We start from the raw sequence: 23,198 nt of genomic DNA on the forward strand, positions 1-23,198 counted from the left end.
TTGAACTATAAAACATTGTTGAAAGACATACAAGAAGACCCAAATAAATGGAAAGATCCTGTGTTTAGGGAGCAGAAGACTTACTAGTGTTAAGATGGCAATACCCCCCAAAGTGATCTACAGATTCAATGCTATCCTATCAAAACCCCAGCTGGCTTCTTTGTAGAAAATGACAAGCTAATCCAAATGTTCATACAGAAAATCAAGGGACTTGGAATAGCCAAAATAATATTGAAAAAGAACAAGTTAGAGGATTCATACTTCCCAATTTAAAAACTACAAAGCTATATTAATCAAGACAGTGTGGTACTGGCATGAGAATAGACCTACAGATCAATGGAATGGAGAGTCCAGGAATAAACTCTCACACTTAGAGTCAGTTGATTTTTGACAAGGTGCCAGGGCAAGTAAATGGGGAGAGGATAGTCTTTTCCACAAACGGTGCTGGGACAACTGGAAACATGCAAAAGAATGAAGTTGGACCCCTCTCTCACACCATATAAAAAAATCCCAGCTGTATCAAGACATAAATGTAAACTAAAACTACAAGTCTTAGAAGAAAACGTAGGTGTAAATCTTTGTGACCTTGGACTAAGTAATGGTTTCTTAGGTATAGCACCAGAAGCACAAGCAAAATAGGTGAAGTCAACATCATCAAAATTTAAAATGTTTGTGCTTCAAAGAACACCATCAAGAACGTGCAAAAAACAAGCCACAGAAAGCGAAAAGTTTTTTGGAAATCATATATCTGATAAGGAACTTGTAACTAAAATGTATCAACAACTCTTAAAATATATCAACATTTCTCCAAAAGACAATATACAAATGGCCAATCCGCACATGAAAAGATACTCAAGATCCTTAGGCAACAGGAAAATGCAAATCAAATCACAAAGAGATACAACTTCACATCCACTAGGATGGCTATAATGAAAAAGATGGACAATAACAAGTGTTGGTGAGGATGTGGAGCAATTGGAACCCTCAGACGTCACTGGTAGGATGTAAAATGGTGGTTTGGCAGTTCTTCAAAAGGTTAAACACAGAGTTATCAAATGACCCAGCATTTCCACAACTAGGTATAAACCCAAGAGTAATAAAAACATGTCCACACAAAAACTTGTACATGATTGTTCAGAGCACCGTTAAACTATAATAGCCAAAAAGTTAAAACAACCCAAATGTCCATCAAGTGACGAATGGATAAACAAAAGTGGTATGTCCATACAACGGAATATTATTTGTTAATAAAAAGAAATGAAGTACTGATACATGTTACAACATGGGCAAACCATGAAAACATGCTAAGTGAAAGAAGCCAGTCACAAAAGATGATATTTTATATGACTTCATTTCTATGAAATGTCCAGACTAGGCAAATCTATAGAGACAGAAAGTAGATTGGTAGTTGCCTCGGGCTGGAGGTTAAGAGGAGAGGGTGGGTGGCTGACTGCTGATCGGTACAGGGTTTCTTTTTGGAGTGACAAAAATATTCCGGAATTGGATAGTGGCAGTGATTGCACAACTCTAAATTTACTAAAAATCACTGAATTGTACACTTTAAGTGGGTGAATATATGGTATGTGAATTATGTCTCTATAAAGTTGTTATAAAAAAACTGAATCAAGGTACAAACTTCCAGTTGCAAAATAAATGAGTCATGAGTATGAAATGTACAGTGTGAAGAATATTGTCAATAATTATGTAATATCTTTGATGATAGATCATAACTAGATTTATGTGATCATTTTGAAATGTATAAAAATATCAAATCACCACATTGTGTTAATGGGAACCAACAAAGTATTGTAGGTCAATTATACTTCAAAACAAACAAACTTATAGACAAAGAGATCAGATTTGTGGTTACCAGAGGCAGGGGTGGAAGGGAGGGGAATTGGATGAAGACAGTCAAAAGGTACAAACTTCTAGCTGTAAGATACAAATAAGTACTAGGGATGTAAAGTACAACATGATATATATAATTAACACTGCTATGTTATATCAATATATGGAAGTTAAGAGAGTAAATCCTGAGTTCCCATCACAAGAAAAATATTTAATTTCTTTAATTTTTTATCTATATGAGATGATGGATATCCATTGAACTTACTGTGATAATTACTTCGTGTTGTAAGTCAAATCATTGGGTTTTTTTGTTTTAATTTATATTTTTATTTTTGGCTGGTTGGGTCCTAGTTGCTGCACGCAAGCTTTCTCTAGTTGCAGTGAGTGGGGGCTACTCCTCATTGCAGTGCGCAGGCTTCTCATTGTGATTGCTTCTCTTGTTGCGGAGCACAGGCTCTAGGTGCACGGGCTGCAGTAGTTGTGGCACACAGGCTCAGAGTTGTGGCTCGCAGGCTCTAGAGTGCAGGCTCAGTAGTTGTGGCTCACGGGCTTAGTTGGTCCACGGCATGTGGGATCTTCCTGGACCAGGGCTCGGATCCATGTCCCCCGCACTGGCAGGCGGATTCTTATCCACTGCGCCACCAGGGAAGTCCAAAATCATTATGTTTTACACCTTAAACGTATACACTACTGTACATCAGTTATGTCTCAGTAAAACTGGAAGAAAAAAACTGACTCAGAGAAATAGAAAATCAGAATAGTCTATAACCAATTTTAAAAATTAGTCTATATTTAAAATTCTGGGTGAAGAGTCAAGTTCTATCACAGTCAAGTAAAAGTTACAATCTTCTACAAATTATCTAGTATAGCAGCTGTCATAACCTTGATGTTGAAACCTGACAAGGTTAGTTTTAAGAAGGAAAATTTTAAACCAATCTCACTCATGAACATAGAAGAAAACTCCTAAGTAAAAATTTTAGTAGACCAGATCCAACATTGTATTAAAAAAGATACTATTTAGTTACCCCATTGACTTAATCACAAGAATACAACATTGGTCTAACATTAGAAAGTCAGTTAATGTTGATTAAAGAACAAAAAGTGTCTTGCATAAAGCATGTATCTTGTTTAAAGGGATTTGTGCATTCTGGTTTTTTCTGACACTGTATGGAATTAACTTTGTATGTTACTGAACCATTTCACCCAAGGGCTCATAAACACATTAATGTATTTTTATAATGAGGGTAATAATATAAGCATAAATTTAAACTACTGCCAAACTTTTTTAGAAAGAGAAGAATGCTATTGTTCTTTTAGTTGTAAATTGTATTTCATTTAATAGACCTCTGTCTGCTGTTTTCTCCGGGTATACTTTTCTGTCGGATTGTATGTATCTCTATTATATCAATAATTGTAGATGCTTGTTGATCTCACCAAGAGACCCAGGTTTTCAAGGTCAAGAGCTGTGTTGGTGGGGTGATTGGCATAGTTGATACAGTGTAATCTTTGGAACTTGGTAGGCTTAGGGTTTATATACTGCCTCTACCACTGGAGCTATGTGGCTCTGGGAACCACTTAATCTCTCTAACTCCTATGGTCCTTGTAATAAAAATGACAGCAATTTTTTGCTTAGACCTCCTTCTCAGAGAACCATCCCAGGATAGTCACATATCACTTGCTGTCACTTCCGCAGGCCACACTGCACCAGAATTGCATGACTGACCCCAGGATTCAGTGATCCCATCTCTCTCCCTGATATTTGGAATTTGGACACAGAAGCAGAATTCTTTAATCTGAGGAACTGAGCTGCACAGGGATGTAGAGGCAAGTGTCATAGCAACAGCAGGGGAAAGCTAAAGTTGTGGGAAAGCAGAGAAACAAGTGAGCAGAAGAAATACATCTAGTGAAAGTGGAAAAGTGAGGAAAAAATTAAAAACAAACAAAAATTGTCAGGTCAACATTATCTCAGCTGCTTTTGTGGCCCTGATAACAAAAGTTCTAGAGAAAGGAAGATGAAGAGTGGCACTCCAATTCTTCAAGAGTAGTGTGGAGCATATCAGTGGCAAATAAAGTGTTCACCGAAGGTTGGAAACTGGCCCCCACAAAGAGTGTTCTCTGAAAACAGCTGGATTGGAATTGATATAGATGGGTTTTGTAAAGAGGGAGGAGTATTAATGTGCTTCAGTGAGATAGAGACTCTTCATGACATCATTTCTCCCTCAAATGTTATAGCAGCTGATTAAAAATAGTAGCTGGGCATATCTAGAATATATAAAGAACTCATAAACTCAGCATTAAAAACAAAACATATAATCCAATTAGAAATGAGGAAAACACACATTTCACTAAGAGGGTATACAAAAGGCAAACACATGAAAAGATGTTCAAGAGCATTAATTACTAGAGAAGTGCAAATTGAAACTACAGTGAGATTTCACTGTACACCTATCAAAACAGCTAAAATGAAATATAATGATAACACCAAATACAAGTAAGGATGCAGAGAAACTGGATCACTCATGTTGCTGGTGGGAACATAAAATGGTACAGCCACTCTAGAACACAGTTTGGCAGTTCCTTTCAAAACTAAAAGGGACTTACTGTATAACCAGCAATTGCCCTCTTAAGCACTTATCCCCGAGAAATGAAAACTTATTTTCACACAGGAACTTGTGCATGATTGTTCATAGCAGGTTTTTTTTTTTTTTTTTTTTTTTTGGGTTCGCGGGCCTCTCACTGTTGTGGCCTCTCCCGTTGCGGAGCACAGGCTCCGGATGCGCAGGCTCAGCGGCCACGGCTCACGGGCCCAGCCACTCCGCGGCATGTGGGATCTTCCCGGACCGGGGCACGAACCCATGTCCCCTGCATCGGCAGGCGGACTCTCAACCACTGCGCCACCAGGGAAGCCCGCAGCTCAACTACCCAAATGTCCCTCAATGACTAAATAGTTAATCTATAGTACATTCATACCGTGCATGGTATACTACTCAGCAATGAAAAGGAACAAACTATTGATGAAAGCAACAATTTGGAATAACCTCAAGAAAATTAAGCTGAGTGAAAGAAGACCAATCTCAAAAGGATGTTTTGATTCCATTCCACTGCATGATTCCATTTATATAACATTCATGAAATAATAGAGAGATGGAAAATATATTAGTGGTTGCCAGAGGTAAAGATGGGGAAAGGAGGGATGTGGCTATACAGGGATGAGTGAGAACAAGTCTTGTGGTGATGGTGTAATTGAGTATCTCGATCATGGTGGTGGTTTCACAAGGATTTACACGTGATAAAATTACATAGAGGTACACACACACACAAGTAACTCTGTACTGGTAAAATCTGAATAAGTTGTACAGATTATTTCAGTGTCAATTTCTTGGTTTTGATATTATACTATCGTTCCGTAAGATATTAACACTGGGAGGGGATATCTGAGGATATACTACAACTGGAAATGAAAAACCCTAATGAGGTATTTGTAGCTCATGGAAGAGAATTTATATTCCTGACCCCCAACAGGGTTATAAGCTCTTTAAGAGCAGACCTGGGTTTCCTTGTATTGTCAGAACCTGGCACAGTGCCTCTCCTAAACAAGATAATCAGTATGTTTCTCTTGTCAACACTGATAAAGGATTTTGAGCTCACAACTGAGAAATCTGAATGTTCTTTGTCAATATTCCAAGAAAAATATTCATTATATTTTTGAAGTCATTTTATGATTAATTTGCAGAAGAATAAAGGGATAGTAAGAAGAAAACTTTATTAGGAATGTCGACAAGAATTAAAACATACCAAACCTCTTCAACTCAAACACCGGTGCACAACCAATAAAAAAGATGAAAGAATATCATCATACATCATTTTGACAAAACAAGACGGTCCAAGTTCTTGTCACAAAATATTGCATGATGACATGCTTCCTGTCAAATGACTAACTGGATGAAAATAGCACATTGCTTTTGTGTCCTTAGGAATATATAGGTCACATTAATTCTTGAGTTTGAGAACAATTCATCTACGATAACTTGATCTGAAAACTCATAACCTGAGATTCCATTTATATGACCAATTCCACCATCATTAATAGAGTCTAGAGTGCTGCTATTTGTCTCCTTGCATTTATCTTCTGATTCATCTAATAACTTTGAAACATCTTCCCCTGTCAGTTTCCCTTTTTTTGCCACTATGGATGGAAAATGAAAAATTCTGAATTCTCAACTTGTTCTATGAAACCTTAAAGCAAACTATAAAGATAATCCCTCCAGTCTTCTTTTTTTCCTTCTTGAAAATGAGGCAATACTTTGGGCATTATAATAAGAAAACTGCAATATAGCATTTTTGTAGACATTGCATCATCCTTTTAGGTGATTCCATCATTTTTCCATTTTCTTATAATTTAATTCCTTTTTTAAATATAGCTGGGAAAAATTGAAGTGTATGATAAAAGAATTTCTCAGGGCTTCCCTGGTGGCGCAGTGGTTAAGAATCTGCCTGCCAACGCAGGGGACACGGGTTCAAGCCCTGGTTCAGGAAGATCCCACATGCCGCGGAGCAACTAAGCCCTTGCACCACAACTACTGATCCTGCACTCTAGAGCCCGCGTGCCACAACTACTGAAGCCCACATACCTAGAGCCCGTGCTCCGCAACAAGAGAAGCCACCTCAATGAGAAGCCTGAGCATCTCAGCAAAGAGTAGCCCCTGCTCACCACAACTAGAGAAAGTCCGCACGCAGCAGCGAAGACCCAACACAGCCAAAAATAAATAAATTTATTTTAAAAAAAAAAGAATTTCCTAAGTGATGAAATAGCAAAACCTGAACTAAGAAGACTGAGATCAGTAAAATCCCCTAACGTATCTTAGATTTATAAAAGCGTCAGTGGCCCATATGGTAATCACCAGGATAGAATGAATTTTATTCTATTTTTTAAAATTAAATTTTCCCTTTGTTTTTTGGAAGACCTCTAAGAAAGAAAAAGTCAAAAGATTACTCCTTACAAATAGTTAGAACTGCTCCAAAAGGAAATTTAAAAACTAATATCAGGTCCAATGGAGCCTGATGGTATTCCACGGGTTAATGATGAATTACATCATTAACATATGAACAAGTTCCCTACATATGAACGAGTTCCGTTCCTAGAGCTTGTTCGTAAGTCCAATTTGTTCATAAGTCCAACAAAGTTAGCCTAGGTACCCAACTAACACAATCGGCTAATTTGCTTTGGATAACAAGGCTACAGAGACGCTGTTGGTTGCCTACCTAACAGCCTTTCTTTTTACTTAGTGTAACGGCACCCTCATTTTGTTTTGTAACAGCAACAATTGATGTAAGCCATTCTTTGCCAGCAGTTGGTCTTTGGGTGGCTGTGTTTTAACCAAAGAAATAAGGAGAAATCTCCTGGGGTGGGTGGCGGTGGGGAGCTTCTTAGAAAGTCTTCCTCGCTGACAAAGAGGAGGAGGCGGTTTCATTTTCCCTGCTGTGTTTGAACACTTGATGCTCAGAGCGATAGCAGCCATCTGTGTCTGGAAGGGCAGGCACTGACAACATGCTGAGAATGACTAAGGAGGAAGTCGGGGAGAGCCTGGGTCCTTGATAACACTCTTGAGTCTCCCATCCATGCCTACAATGCCACCTCCAGGACTCTGATTAAGCGAAACAATGTGTCTGAATTGTTTAAGCAGGTGGTTCTCAACCTTGGCTGCACTTGAGAATCCCTCTCAAGGCCCAAGTCATACCCCAGACCAATGAAATCAGATTTCACCATGTAGGAGTCAGGTTTCCCAGGTGATTCCAATGTGCAGCCAATTTTGAGAACCACCAGTCCAGGCCACTTTTAGTTGGGTATTCCATTTTTGGCAGGAAAAAAAATATCCTTCATGATACAGTTTCTGATTGCAAACATTTATTTCAGCCAGATAAAACTCAGATTCCCCAAATGGTGAAAAGATCAGAACCAGTTTGTTTTCTCATCAGTTTTGGTTCATCCATCTGTGAAACATTCATAACATTGCAGTTAATTTCCACAAAGACTTGGATGACTGGCTGGGACAAATGTACAGTAGCAGTCGTGATGCTAAAAATACAAATACACCCAGAACAACAAAGAAACATGGCTTTGCACAACTCTGCTAAGCTGTTCCATTCCCTTTGTCTTTATTGTAATTTCCAGTTTGCTTTTTTTAATGCTGATATCTTCTGGCAAAATGGTGGCCACCAGTCTTACAGGCAGCAATGTCTCTGAGTTTTTCAGGTGTAAAGTAATCAACTGAAACCAGGTCCCCCTAAAAACGAGCTCCCCTGAAGAGTTTATGGTTAACCTCTCTGTACAAAATTTTATTCCCTGTCTTGTCCCCTCTGACCTCAGTCCTGTGCATACTGAAGACTAATCAACCAGAGTCAGAGGACTAAAATTGCTGTTGTCAATAACATCGTTAATGTGCTAAAGTTGCTGTTGTCAATTACTTATCACTAACATACAGGTTGTTTTCTCTAGGGCAGGATGAGCTAACAGATCACCCGGCCATTGGACCCTCAGACCAGAGACTCATTAACTGTAGGCATCCAGACTCTTGAAACTACGATTAAGAAATGTCACAGGGACTTCCCTGGGGGTCCAGTGGTTAAGACTCTATGCTTCCAATGCAGGGGGTGCCGGTTCGATCCCTGCTTGGGGAACTGGGATCCCACATGCCACTTGGTGCAGCCAAAAAAATAAAAATGTCACAAGACAGAGAAAGACAAATATCATATGATCGCACTTATATGTGGAATCTTAAAAAATGATACAAATGAACTTATTTACAAAAATGAAATAGACTCAACAGACATAGAAAAATAACCTCTGGTTACCAAAGGGGATAGAAGGAAGGTGGGATAAATTAGGAGTTTGGGATTAGCATATACACACTACTGTAATATAAAATAGGGAAACAACAAGGACCTACTGTATAGCACAGGGTACTATACTCACTATCTTGTAATAACCTATAATGGAAAAGAATCTTAAAAAGAATATATATATGTATAACTGAATCACTTTGCTGTACACTTGAAACTGACACAACATTGTAAATTAACTATACTTCAATTTTTAAAAAATGAAAGAAAGGAAATGTCACAAGACGATACTTAATCCCAGTTTCTTTGTTCTTCCCATTTAAAAAACCCCCTAACTCAAAAAAAAAAAAAAAACCCCTAACTCAAAGACCAGGTGGCAGTGGATCTGAGGCTTGTCTCCCACTCCCTTGCTTGGCACCCTGCAGTAAGCCCTTACTTTGCTGCAAACACCTGCGTCTGCCCACAGGCACACAAGCCGTTGCTCAGTTAGGCAACCAAAGGGCATCAGGAGACTCACATGAGAAGCTGTTCATCAAGATCGTAAACATCTATCATCCCCTCTCACATCTGTGTTCTTACTGAGATAACAGCTATAAAACACAACCAAGCCAACAAAACAAAACAAAAACGGCATAGCAACACTTTCTATTACTCTAGTGTTTTAAGACCTGTGTCTGAAAACTGTCAAACTGCTTGCTGAATTACTGACCATGCAAAATTGTTTTCCCTTTGCCTCCAGAGATCCCACAAAACAATGGAAAAGAAATGAATATAGAAAGTAAATAAATCCACAAAATTGATGATGAAGTGAAAGGGATGAGGGACATCCATGAATGAGAGAATTCAGTAAATTTAGGAGGACAAAAAGCGAGGGATGCCCAATAAAGCAAGGCAGGGAAATTATAACCTAGGCCAGCTCTTTTCTTAACTGGCCTACTAATCACCAAGAGAGCTCATTAAAATGCAGATTATGGTTCAATAAGTCTAGGGTGGGGCATGAGGTTCTGCATCTCTAAAAAGCTCCCAGGTGATGCCCCTGAGGCTGGTCTGGTCCGAGGACCGCCTGTTGAGTAAGTAACAAGGGAGAATATATAAGGAGGGGCTATGGCCCAGGAGGGCACAGCCTGCCCTGTGGAACATGAGAGAGGCTTCCGATCAGGGCAGGAGTGAGGCGTGGGGCTGGAGCCAAGGAGATTAAGTCTATATTTCAAGGGTTGAGAACCCATTACCATAGGGTCCAGACAGGTAAAGGGAAGAAAGCTAGTACAGTTGCACCCTAGGCCATTGCTGTAGAATTTGAGCCCAGAGTTACCCAATCTTACCATTTTCAGTAGAAGACAGAAATCTAGAATTTGTGTGAAGTCTCCTGAATTTGTTTCATTTTTGGCAACTAATTAAAATGGAAGGCTATTCTAAAGAAAGTGAGCAAATTTCCTAGGGAGAACCAGAGCAGTGAGTTCTGGTATTCCGAAGGCAGAGGTGGGGGGCTGAGGGGGAGGCGGAGGGTAAGGGAGTGGTGTTCCTGATGCTCACAAAGACTGAGAAGGAAGGAATAAGCCAGAGACAAAACACAGATGCCAAGACAATGACTGATCAGCTAGTAGCCAGGAGTTGGAAAATCACAAAGATACGATCCAGGGATTTGGTGGAGGTAAAAGGTAGAATCCCACTTCAGTTTGATGCAGGGAACTTCTCCACTAAGTGACCAGCGGTCATGATCCCGCCCTGTGGAGAAGGACTCCTAGCATGCTACTTACTTGGTCACATCGTCATGGAAATGTAAGTTATTAGCTTTCCACCTTGTAAGGTGAACTCATAGACAAATTATGGACGTTTGAATGGTGCTTCTAGAACAGAATGATAATGTTATATATTGACAATGTAAAAGTAAAGGTACAGCCTTTAAGTGAAGGGAAGAGGGTAAGGAATTAGAATGCTAATATCCTCTGCTTACTAAGCAGGTCATTTCACTTGGTGACTGGAGCCAAAGTTGAGACTTAAGTATGTTGATTGAAGATACAGAGGTGACTAGAGTAAGAACTAAGAACAATGATATCTCTAAGAGAGAGAGGGATTAAATGGGCTAAATTCTTGTTTTTCATGTTGGGAACTTAAAACTAAATGTCCAAAGTTGATTAGTAAGAAATAGCAGTAGAAGCATATTGTTTTGAGATGTGTGGGTTTGGGAAAAACCCAGAGCAAAAAGTGTTGCTTAAAATATGCCTCTGGGGGCTTCCCTGGTGGCACAGTGGTTGAGAGTCTGCCTGCCGATGCAGGGAACGCGGGTTCGTGCCCCGGTCTGGGAAGATCCCACATGCTGCGGAGCGACTGGGCCCGTGAGCCATGGCCGCTGAGCCTGCGCGTCCGGAGCCTGTAAAAGGCATTTCAGAATCTTTGAAAAGTAGCTTTCAATAAATTCCAAATGTGGGCTCCAAATTACAAAATTGTGTTTGGGATAACATCTAGATATTTGAAGGCTAAAGAGAAATAACAGGTCCTGTGCTTTGCAGGAAAACATTAAGATCTGCTTGATAGCTGAGAGGGACAGGACGGGCAGGCTTGGTGGGAGGCACTGAGCTGACCAGTGCAGAGCCCCGAGGTGCCGCTGTACTGTGGTCTGTGATTCTGCCAGAGACAGAGCTGGCAGGGGCTGAGGAAGGCAAGCTTGACACTGCTGGATCAGGAGATAACATTCTCCACTGACTGTACAACTTACATTCCTTTAGCTGCCCCCTACGCATTGGGCAAGATCGTAACCTAATTGGACATCTGTTAGGAAAAGTCCAACTGTTCCTTTTCCGTTTATTTTGATGGGAAATGAATCCTGTTTAAAACATACATTTGTCAATAGCATTTATTGATTGCTTAGCGTATGAGAGGCACTGATCTCACATCTTCTTGAGCTAGGGTCTCTTATTCCCATTTTACAGATAAAGAGGCTGAGTTTAGAAGCTAAATAACGTACACAAGGTCACATTGTTTGTACTTGAGATTTTTATGTAAGTACAGAATAAGCAAAAATACCTTACAAGCAAACGGTAATTTACTTATCAATACAAATTGAAGACCCTTCTGCTGTACAGTGAAGTGAATCAGCTATACGTATACATATATCCCCTCTTTTTTGTATTTCCTTCACATTTAGGTCACCACAGAACGTTGAGTAGAGTTCCCTGTGCTATACAGCAGGTTCTCATTAGTTATCTGTTTTATACATAGTAGTGTATATATGGCTGTCAGTCCCAATCTCCCAATTCATCACACCCCCTTTTCCCCCCTAGGTGTCCATACATTTGTTCTCCCTTTTTAAAAAATTTATTAATTTATTTATTTTCGGCTGCTTTGGGTCTTCGTTGCTGCACACGGGCTTTCTCTAGTTGCGGCGAGCTGGGGCTACTCTTCATTGCAATGCACGTGCTTCTCATTGCGGTGGCTTCTCTTGTTGCGGAGCATGGCCTCTAGGCGTGTGGGTTTCAGTAGTTGTGACACGCAGGCTCAGTAGTTGTGGCGCATGGGCTTAGTTGTTCCGTGGCATGTGGGATCTTCCTGGACCAGGGCTTGAACCTGTGTCCCCTGCGTTGGCAGGTGGATTCTTAATCACTGCACCACCAGGGAAGCCCCATACGTCTGTCTCTTAGAGTGATTGTCCTTGAGCGATAGTCAGTGATCAAGTACTCTATCGTTAATAGATTTTATCAAATTAACTGGGTAGTAAGCCAGTTTTTTTAAAAAGTAGCTATGAAAGTTTTGTTGTAACATGGAAAAATTAATATAGTGGTAAAAGAAAAAAGTAGGTTGCCAATGGAATATAAAAATACAAAATAAAACCACCATTTGTACATAGGAAAACTATTAAAAAGAAATATAGCAAATTGATAACATGGTGGTGAGATTAGGGAATATTTTAATCCTATCAAAAATAATTGTCATCATTTTTCAAATTAAAAAACCTATACATCATTATTAAAAATATGATATGTTTGCTTAGCAATCACAAAAACCTATTTGATGAATATCAAAGTAAAAGTCTTGCCTGCAGGGATTCAAACAACATAAAATTTTTTTTAAAAATCAGACTTGGAAGGATAAACAGAATTTAAAGTGAAGAATATTTACACTTAAAACATGGAAAATTCATACACTGTTTGCTAAATGGTTTAGCAATAACTTGACTGTTACTTTGCTTTAAACGTATTTGCCAGCCTGCTCCCAGTGGAAAGAAAGAGAAAATGTCAGGGTAGACCCTTGTTCAGGAAAATCAGATTATTTCCTGGGTCTCTTCTGATCATCAGCAATAGTTGTTGAGGATTCACTGAGGGTACTCCTTTTGCTTCTGGTCAGAAAACCCTAGGAATAAATCTGTTCTGCTCTGTTTGCATGGCACAAAAATACCCACCCAGCTGCTTTCAAAGAGACTGTGGTGGCCTCAGCTGATGGCTCTTTGCTCAGTGTTGTAAAATCCCAAGAGAAAGACGGTGTATAAACATAACCTTTGCTCAGTTTCCCTGTAGCCAACATAATTCTAATATTTATGGAAGGTTGCAAGGAGCCGCTTGATGCAGGAGCCAGGTGACCATAATGACAGAGAAAATTCACCTGAATTGGCTCAAGATGTGTGTTGCCGGGAAACTATGTCCAGGGGCAAATAATCGTATGATTCCCAGGAAATGATGACACTAAGTAAGTGAATAGACAGGTGCAGCCACACAAACAGCCTTTAGGCTTTTTTTTTCTTTGAAAGACGAAAGCCTTGGTCTCATTTTGTTTTAAAGCTGAAGGAAGATTTTGAGGACAAAGAGGCATAAGGAATGATCATTTACTATAATCATCATCATAATTATTACTTATGGTACTTTTGCAAGGTCCTTTGCATACATTATTTCTAATTCTCAAAACAACTTTTCCTTTTTTGAAAATGAGATTGCAGCCCAGAGAGATTATTTCCCCAAGGTCACACAGTGAAGGGCAGAATTAGGATGTGGAATCCAGGTCTGTCAGACATCAGCCTGGACTATTTTTACCATATCTGCCAAATGGTCATTTCCTTGTGGTCAGAGGAAAATATTAAAATAAAAGAAACTAGGGCTTCCCTGGTGGCGCAGTGGTTAAGAATCTGCCTGCCAATGCAAGGGACACGGGTTTCAGCCCTGGCCCAGGAAGATCCCACATGCCGCGGAGCAACTAAGCCCATGCGCCCCAACTACTGAGCCTGAGCTCTAGAGCCCGCGAGCCACAGCTACTGAGCCCATGTGACACAACTACTGAAGCCCGGGCGCCTGGAGCCCGTGCTCCACAACAAGAGAAGCCAAGACAATGAGAAGCCTGTGCACCGCAACGAAGAGTAGTCCCCACGCACCGCAGCTAGAGAAAGCCCACACTCAGCAAGGAAGACCCAACACAGCCAAAAATAAAAAATAACATAAATAAATAAATAAATTAAAAAAAAAAAAAGAAACTACTTTGTGGGCCCAAAAGGATGTTGAATATGGCTTTAAATTTTGTTTATGGAAATGAGTTGGATGTATGTTTGCCAGTGAAAATTTTTTCTGATGTTTTCCTGATAATACAAGACGAAAATATTTTGGGTCCCAATTAGATTTCAAGTGTGTAGAGGGTAGGATCACATCTCTCTTGTGTCCATGATGCCTATTGCAAAATGGGAGCAGATGGAAATAGCAACGCCTCCAAGGTTGAAGTCAGCTATGTGTCACTTGCTAGCTGCATGACCTTGGGGGGTCCCTTACATCATCTGAGTTCCATCTACATATAAGGATAACAGTACCCATGTTGCAGAGGTGTGTAAGGGATCTGAATTTTACTTCACAATCCTGGAGGCAGAAATCATGTTGTTTGGGGCTTCCCTGGTGGCACAGTGGTTAAGAATCCGCCTGCCAATGCAGGGGACACAGGTCCGAGCCCTGGTCCGGGAAGATCCCACATGCTGCGGAGCAACTAAGCCCATGCGCCACAACTACTGAGCCTGCGTGCCACAAGTACTGAAGCCCATGTGCCTAGAGCCCATGCTTTGCAACAAGAGAAGCCACTGCAATGGGAAGCCTGCACATGGCAATGAAGAGTAGGCCCCGCTCGCCGCAACTAGAGAAAGCCCCCGCGCATCAACAAAGACCCAACACTGCCAAAAATAAATAAATAAAATGAATAAATTTATAAAAAAGAAAAAAGAAATCACGTTGTTTTCTAAATCAAATTTAACCTGACTTCAGCCCCTATGTCAAGGTGGGGCACTCTTTTCTTGGAGTACTACACCAGAATGGGGTGTTGAGGTGGGTGTTTGAGGGGGTATGGAAAATAAAGAAAGGTCTTTATTACTCAGTCCACCTGCTTGCTGCTGAGATGCTTGCCATCTAAACTGTCTGAATCCCCGTAAGAGAGGCAGCTCCATGCCTCCTCGGAAGCTCAGATCCCACTCTGCCTCACTGCTGCCTCCAGGGCCACGGCTCGTGGTGGCCAGTCTTTGGGTGGCCGGAAATAGCACTGTTCAGGAGTGGGCCTAGAGCTTCTACCACCCGGAGAGATTCCCCCCAAACTCCTCTTCCTTCATCCAGGGAAGAGTTTCCCAACACATGTGGGTCTGTTACTACCACATCATAACATGATTTCAGGGGTACACTGAGACAGAACATTTCTTTTTTCTTTTTTCTTTTTTTGACGCACCACACGGCATGTGGGATCTTAGCTCTCCGACCAGGGATGGAACCCGTGCCCCCTGCAATGGAAGGGCGGAGTCAACCACTGGACCACAAGGGAAGTCCTGAGACACAAGCAATTTTTATTTTAAGGGTTATATATTTACTTAATGTGTATTAACAACTTGAGTTCATATATTAAGCCCATGATATGTGTAGCTTCCTTTAAAAATAACTTTAAGTAAAAATGTGAGTCAATATTGAGTACATAATAATAGTACCACCAGTAATAGCAGATATTGCAAAAATCTTACAGGGCTCTGGGGATGCCTGGGATGTGGGAAGCATTTGTCTAGGCACAGAGCTGTTCAATAGAAATATGTGAGCCACAAATGCAAGTCACCTATACAATTTAAATTTTTCTAGTTAGCCACATTAAAAAAGAAATAGGTGACATTAATTTTAATAATATATTTCATTCAACCCAATATATCCAAAATATTATAATTTCAACATGTAATCAATATAAAAATTATTGATGAGATAGTTTACATTTTTTAATACTAAATTTTGAAACCCAGTATGTATTTTACACTTATAGCATTTGTTTCTTATTCAGACTAACGATATTTCAGGTGCTCAAGAGTGATATTGGCTAGTAGCTACTGCACTGCACAGCACAGGTTGAGGGGAAGTGAGGTTACATGCTGCCACTTAAGTTTCCAAATCCCACAGTGGTTGTCACCAAACATTTTTGCTCAGGTACCTCCAAAAGAATTTTAGAAATCTATGTGTCCGTCTACCTTTTCCCTGCCTCACACATACACTGTTAGACTGATTACTAAAAGTTTTATAAGATTGTAGTTGTAAAGGATATATTTGCAGTGTATTTTATTTTATTTTTTATTTTTACTTTATTGAAGTATAGTTGACTTACAATGTGTTAATTTCTGCTGTACAGCAAAGTGTTTCAGTTATATATATATTCTTTTTCATATTCTTTTCCATTACAGTTTATCACAGGATATTGAATATAGTTCCCTGTACTATACAGTAGGACCTTGTTGTTTATCCATCCTATATATACTAGTTTGCATCTGCTAATCCCAAACTCCCAAAGCTTCCCTAGCCCTCCCCCCTCCCCCTTGGCAACCACAGTCTGTTCTATATGTCTGTGAGTCTGTTTCTTTTTCATAGATATGTTCACTTGTGTCATATTTTAGATTCCACATATAAGTGATATTATGTGGTATTTGTCTTTCTCTTTCTGACTTACTTCGTTTAGTATGATAATCTCTAGTTTCATCCATGTTGCTGCAAATGGCATTATTTCATTCTTTTTTATGGCTGAGTAGTATTCCATTGTATATGTGTACCACTTCTTCTTTATCCATTCATCTGTCGATGGACATTTAGGTTGTTTCCAAGTCTTTTCTTTTTTTTCCCCAAGTCTTGGCTATTGTGAATAGTGCTGCTATGAACACAGCAGTGCATGTATCTTTTTGAATTATAGTTTTGTCTGGATATATGCTCAGGAGTGGGATTGCTGGATCATATAGTAATTCTATTTTTAGTTTTCTGAGGAACCTCCATACTGTTTTCCACAGTGGCTGCACCAACTTACATTCCCACCAACAGTGTAGGAGGGTGCGCTTTTCTCCACACCCTCTCTAGAGTTTATTGTTTGTAGACTTTTTAATGATGGCCATTCTGACTGGTATGAGATGGAACCTCATTGTTGTTTTGATTTGCATTTCTCTAATAATTAGGGATGATGAGCATCTTTTCATGTGCCTATTGGCCATCTGTATGTCTTCTTTGGAGATGTGGTGTATTTTAAACACGAACTTTAAAACAAAACCAGAACAGCATTCTGAGAGTAGCCAATGGAATGTAAATACATAGTAGTTTGTTACCACCATCCAGTTAAACAAATTATTGAATAAGTTCTTCTTTTTCTCCATTTTTCTCCTTAAATTTACATTTCCATTTCTCTTCCCTCTACTGAACTTTATTCAACATTCTTTTTTGAAAGTCTCTTGTTGATTGCCCTTGTCAAGCCTCTGTGCAAAAAGAATTTGTGTATAATTTTTTAAATAAATTTATTTATTTTTGGCTGAGTTCGGTCTTTGTTGCTGTGTGTGGGCTTTCTCTAGTTGAGGCGAGCGGGGACTACTCTTCATTGCAGTGCATGGGCTTCTCATTGTGGTGGCTTCTCTTGTTGCAGAGCACGGGCTCTAGGCATGTGGGCTTCAGTAGTTGCAGCACATGGGCTCAGTAGTTGTGGCACATGGGCTTAGTTGCTCCGTGGCATGCGGGATCTTCCCGGACCAGGGCTCAAACCCGTGTCCCCTGCATTGACAGGCAGATTCTTAACCACTGCACCACCAGGGAAGTCCCTTATTGATGTATAGTTGATATACAATATTGTATTAGTTTCAGTTGTACAACATAGTGATTCAAAAATTTTATAGATTGTATTCCACTTAAAGTTACTATAAAATATTGGGTTGGCCAAAAATTCCTTTGGTTTTTAAGTAAAAATAAAAGACACATTTTTCATTTTCACCAAGAGCTTTATTGAACAACGTATTCACTGTTCCATTATCTTCTGCAATTTTTCTGGCAACTTCATAATTCCATCTTCCCAAAACTTTTTATCCTTTTTTTTTTTTTCGGTACGTGGGCCTCTCACTGTTGTGGCCTCTCCTGTTGCGGAGCACAGGCTCCGGACGCACAGGCTCAGTGGCCATGGCTCACGGGCCTAGCTGCTCCACGGCACGTGGGATCTTCCCGGACCGGGGCACAAACTCGTGTCCCCTGCATCGGCAGGTGGACTTTCAACCACTGCGCCACCAGGGAAGCCCAAACTTTTTACCTTTTTGAGCAAAGAACTGTCCCAGGTACCTTTTACAGTCTTCCAAGTAATTTACATTTTTTCCATTAAGAGAATTTTGTAAAGACCAAAATAAATGGATATCCAAAGGTGCAATGTCTGGTGAATAGGGCAGATGAATCAGAAGTACCCAGCCAAGCTGTAACAGTTTTTGCCTGGTCATCAAAGAAACATGCAACCTTGCATTATCCTGATGGAAGATTATACGTTTTCTGTTGACTATTCCGGACACTTTTTGTTGAGTGCTGCTTTCAGTTGGTCTAACTGGGAGCAGTACTTGTTGGGACTAATCATTTGGTTTTGTGGAAGGAGCTCATAATAGAGGACTCCCTTCCAATCCCACCATATACACAACATCACCTTCTTTTGGTGTGGTTGGTGGTGGTTCATTTCACTTGCTGCACTATCTCTTCTCTTCCACATTATTGTGCGGTATCCACTTTTCATTACCCGTCACAATTTGTTTTAAAAACGGAACGTTTTCGTTACTTTTTAAGTAGAGAATCGCATGAGGAAATATGGTCAAGAAAGTTTTTTTCACTTAACTTACGTGGAACCCAACCATCAAAGCGATTAACATAACCAAGCTGGAAAAATGATATTCAATGCTTGATTTGGATATTTTGAGTATGTCGGCTATCTCCCACGTGGTATAACGTTGATTGTTCTCAATTAATGTCTCGATTTGATTGCTACCAGCTTCAACTGGTCTACCCGACCGTGGAGCATCGTCCAGTGAGAAATCTCTAGCATGAAACTTCGCAAACCACTTTTGACATGTTCGATCAGTCACAGCACCTTCTCCATAGACTGTACAAATCTTTTTTAGCGTTTCAGTTGTGTTTTTACCTTTCTTGAAATAATAAAGCACAATATGCCGAAAATGTTGCTTTTTTTCTTCCATCTTTAATAGTAAAATGGCTACACAAAGATTCACCAACTTTGATAATTTTTTTTTAATGCACGCTGATGTGACAGCTGTCACAATACAATCTAACAAAATTGTTTCAAATGAAGTTACAGACAACTAAGCGCTACTAGGGCCATCTTATGGAAAAAGCTGAACGAACTTTTTGGCCAGCCCAATATTATAAAGTATTGTCTATAGAGTCCCTGTGCTGTACAATATATCCTTGCAGCTTACTTGTTTTATACATAGTAGTTTGTCCCTCTTAGTCCCCTACCCCTATTTTGCCCCTACCCCATTCCCTCTCGCACTGGTAACCACTAGTGTGTTCTCTATATATTGGAGTCTGTTTCTATTTTGTTATATTCGTTTGTTTGATTTTTTAGATTCCACATAAAAGTGATAACATACAGTATTTGTCTTTCTCTGTCTGACTTATTTCAGTAAGCATAATATCCTCCAAGTCCATCCATGTTGTTGCAAATGGCAAAATTTCATTCTTTTTTATGACTGAGTAGTATTCCTATATATATATGTATATATATATATATCACATATATATATAGGAACATATATTCCTATATATATATATATATCACATCTATATCTATCTATATATATATATACACCTATATATATATACACCTATATATATATATATATATCACATCTTTATCCATTCATCTATTGATGTACATTTAAGTTGCTTCCATATATTGGCTATTGATACTCATCATCATCATCCTGCTATGAACATTGGGGTGCATGAATCTTTTTGAACTAGTGTTTTTATTTTCTTTGGATATATACCCAGGAATGGAATTGCTGGATTATATGGTAGTTCTATTTTTAGTTTTTTGAGGAACCTCCATATTGTTTTCCATAGTGTCTGCACCAATTTACATTCCCACCAACAGTGTACAATGGTTCGCTTTTCTCTACATCCTCGCCAACATTTGTTATTTGTGTTCTTTTTGATGAGAGCCATTCTGACAGCTTTGAAATAATATCTCATTGTGTTTCTTTTTTTCAAGTAAACTTTTTATTTGAGTGTAACATACATAAAGAAATGTACACAAATCATGGGTGTCAAAAAGTAAGTACACCTATGTAGTTTGCTCACAGATAAAGAAATAAAACATGACTAGCACCCAGAAATACCTCTCAGGGTCCTGTCCCAGTCACTGGGGTCTCCCAAGGGGATCTCACTGTGGTTTTGATTTGCTTTACCCTGATGATTAGTGATGTTGAGTATCTTTTCATGTGCTTGTCGGCCATGTCTATGTTTTCTTTGGAAAAATGTCTATTCAGGTCTTCTGCCCATTTTTTAATTGGGTTGTTTGGTTTTCTGATATTGAGTTGTATGAGTTGTTTATATGTTTTGGATATTAACCCCTTATTGGTCATATCATTTGCAAATATTGCTCCCATTTGGTAGGTTGTCTTTTGTTTTGTCGATGGTTTCCTTTACTGTTCAAAAGCTTTTGGGTTTGATTAGCTCCCATTTGTTTATTTTTGCTTTTGTTTCCTTTGCCTTAGGAGACAGGCCCCCCAAATATTACTATGACTTATGTCAAAAATTGTTTAACCTATGTTTTATCCTAGGAGTTTTTTGGTTTCTGGTCTTCCACTTAGGCCTTTAATCAATTTTGAGTTTATTTTTGTATGTGGTGTTAGAGAATGTTCTAATTTTATTCTTTCACACATAGCTGTCCAGTCTTCCCAGCACTACTTATTGAAGAGACTGTCTTTTCTCCGTTGTATATTCTTGCCTCTTTTGTTGTAGATTTATTGGCCATAAGTACGTGGGTTTATTTCTTTTCCATTGATTTATGTATCTGTTTTGTGTCAGTACTGTACTGTTTTGATTACTGTATCTTTGTAATATCATCTGAAATCAGGGAGTATGATACCTCTAGCTCTGTTCTTCTTTCTCAAGATAGCTTTGGTGAGTGAATGCTTTTTTTTTTTTTTTTTTTTTTTGCGGTACGCGGGCCTCTCACTGTTGTGGTCTCTCCCGTTGCGGAGCACAGGCTCCGACGCGCAGGCCCAGCGGCCATGTGCTCACGGGCCCAGCCGCTCTGCGGCATGTGGGATCTTCCCGGACCGGGGTACGAGCCCATGTCCCCTGCATCGGCAGGCGGACTCTCAACCACTGCGCCACCAGGGAAGCCCTGAATGCTTTTTAATATTAAAGGTAAGCTGGTAAGAAACTAGAATTTGATTTTCTTTCTGTTAAGAGGACAGAGTTTTCTTAGAATATCGATCTGCTTTTGATAACAGATTATAAAGTTTTTTTTACCTTTTAAGTAATGTGTTGTAAATTTCTGTATTTGCCTTTGAAACCTTTTATTGTCACTTTGATTACATGAATAAATATTGTTTCACAGTGACCTATGATCCTATTTGACCAAGTGTTTAAACAAATTTTGATACCTTTGACAAACTTTCTGCAATTAAATTCTAAATGAAGTCCTTTTGACCTCTAGCTAACTTTGGGCTGTTTCAGAGGGCCCTGAAACATCTCAAAAGAGCAATATTAAATTAATTAGTTTTATTTAGTATGTTAAATTACATGGGAAGCATTGTCAAAGGGTGTTGGTAAACCTTCTTAGGTTATATTATGTGGATAAACGTTATTAATATAAATGTTCTAGAAATTATATGAAATTTCTGAATTTCAGATATGTCCTGATATAATATTACCCATCACAATTCTAGTTATTATCTTAAAATATTGTATATTGCAGAAATAACCAAATTTCTTTGTCAACTGCATTGTGATTAGATCTTTAACCATGCCATTTTTCTTATTTATAAACAGTTATTGTTTTACTCTGATGCTTTTGCAAAAAAGCTTCATCTTCAAGAAGATTCATAGAATGGACTTTTTGACATATATAGTTTTCTGATAACTTTCAGATCATACCACTGAATTGGGCAAGAAATTACAGAACACTAATGAAAAACTTGATGGCTCCATAAAACTGCTAAAAGAAGACCAAGATCAACAAAAATTAATCACATGGAACTGAATAAACTGATGAATATGATTATAATTTTTATGACTCTTTGTCTGAAATACTAAATTTTTGTTCTCCAAATATAAAGAAACCTTTCCTTTTATACTATGACTAACAGCAATTTAGTAAATGATGCATTTGTAAGTAGAATTCAAACATTTATCCCTACTTGATTCCTCCAGAATTTGGAAACTCTTAGTGAATATTCTTATTCTCATGGCAATATAGTTATTTACATAAGTTCATTAAGAATCTATCTTCTTTACTATAATAGGACACATTTGGGAACATTGGTTATATTACCAAGGCTTTGATTGGAATGTCGTATTTGAGAAAGACATGCATAGACTCAGATATGACTGGATGGCTTTAAGGAACTAAGGTTGACTTTATGAAGCCATAAAGCCCCTTGGAAAAAGAGCCTGGTACCTTGCTTACACGGTTCCCAGCAGCCTTACCAGGTGAGTAAGGGAGGCCACTTCCCAGCAGATGCAGGAACCTCAGGATCTTTGGGGGACCTTAAGAAGAGAGGAACTGACCCAAATCTATAAGTATTACAGACAAGTCTGATGGCATGTTCTTGGCATGGTCTCCTGGTCTCGAGAGGCATGTAAAAGTTCAATCTGGGGATTCCTTATGAAACGTGCACGCAAAGCAGATTCAAAAGAACCTCTATGGTCAATTGCTTTTCTTGCTGGACTTACGTAAATAAGCAGGCCAAGTTTAATGAGACTAAACTTATTTTGCAAACAAATTTGTCTTCATTTGGCTATCTTTGATAGAACTGAGAGTGATTTTAGAGGAAAAAAATTGTGTTTCAGCAGAAACTATATTAGACACTTGTGGATATTAGATTCTAGTTGTTAATCATCTTTGAGGTTTTCTTTTTTTTTTTAACATCTTTATTGGGGTATAATTGCTTTACAATGGTGTGTTAGTTTCTGCTTTATAACAAAGTGAATCAGTTATACATATACATATGTTCCCATATCTCTTCCCTCTTGCGTCTCCCTCCCTCCCACCCTCCCTATCCCACC

General features: G+C 39.1%; 1 protein-coding gene across 1 annotated transcript in view; it reads left to right on the plus strand.

Moving 5' to 3' along the window:
- WDHD1 (WD repeat and HMG-box DNA binding protein 1) overlaps nucleotides 1-22,105 on the plus strand; it is an 81,222-nt gene extending 59,117 nt beyond the window's left edge. The window contains exons 26-27 of the transcript XR_009543671.1: nucleotides 9,428-10,467; nucleotides 22,061-22,105. The gene's annotated coding sequence lies outside the window, so the exon portion shown is untranslated. The remainder of the gene's footprint in view (nucleotides 1-9,427; nucleotides 10,468-22,060) is intronic.
- The last annotated feature ends 1,093 nt before the right edge of the window (nucleotides 22,106-23,198 follow it).

This window comes from Lagenorhynchus albirostris, chromosome 1 (assembly GCF_949774975.1).
Source record: "Lagenorhynchus albirostris chromosome 1, mLagAlb1.1, whole genome shotgun sequence".
In the NCBI taxonomy this organism is placed as follows: domain Eukaryota; kingdom Metazoa; phylum Chordata; class Mammalia; order Artiodactyla; family Delphinidae; genus Lagenorhynchus; species Lagenorhynchus albirostris.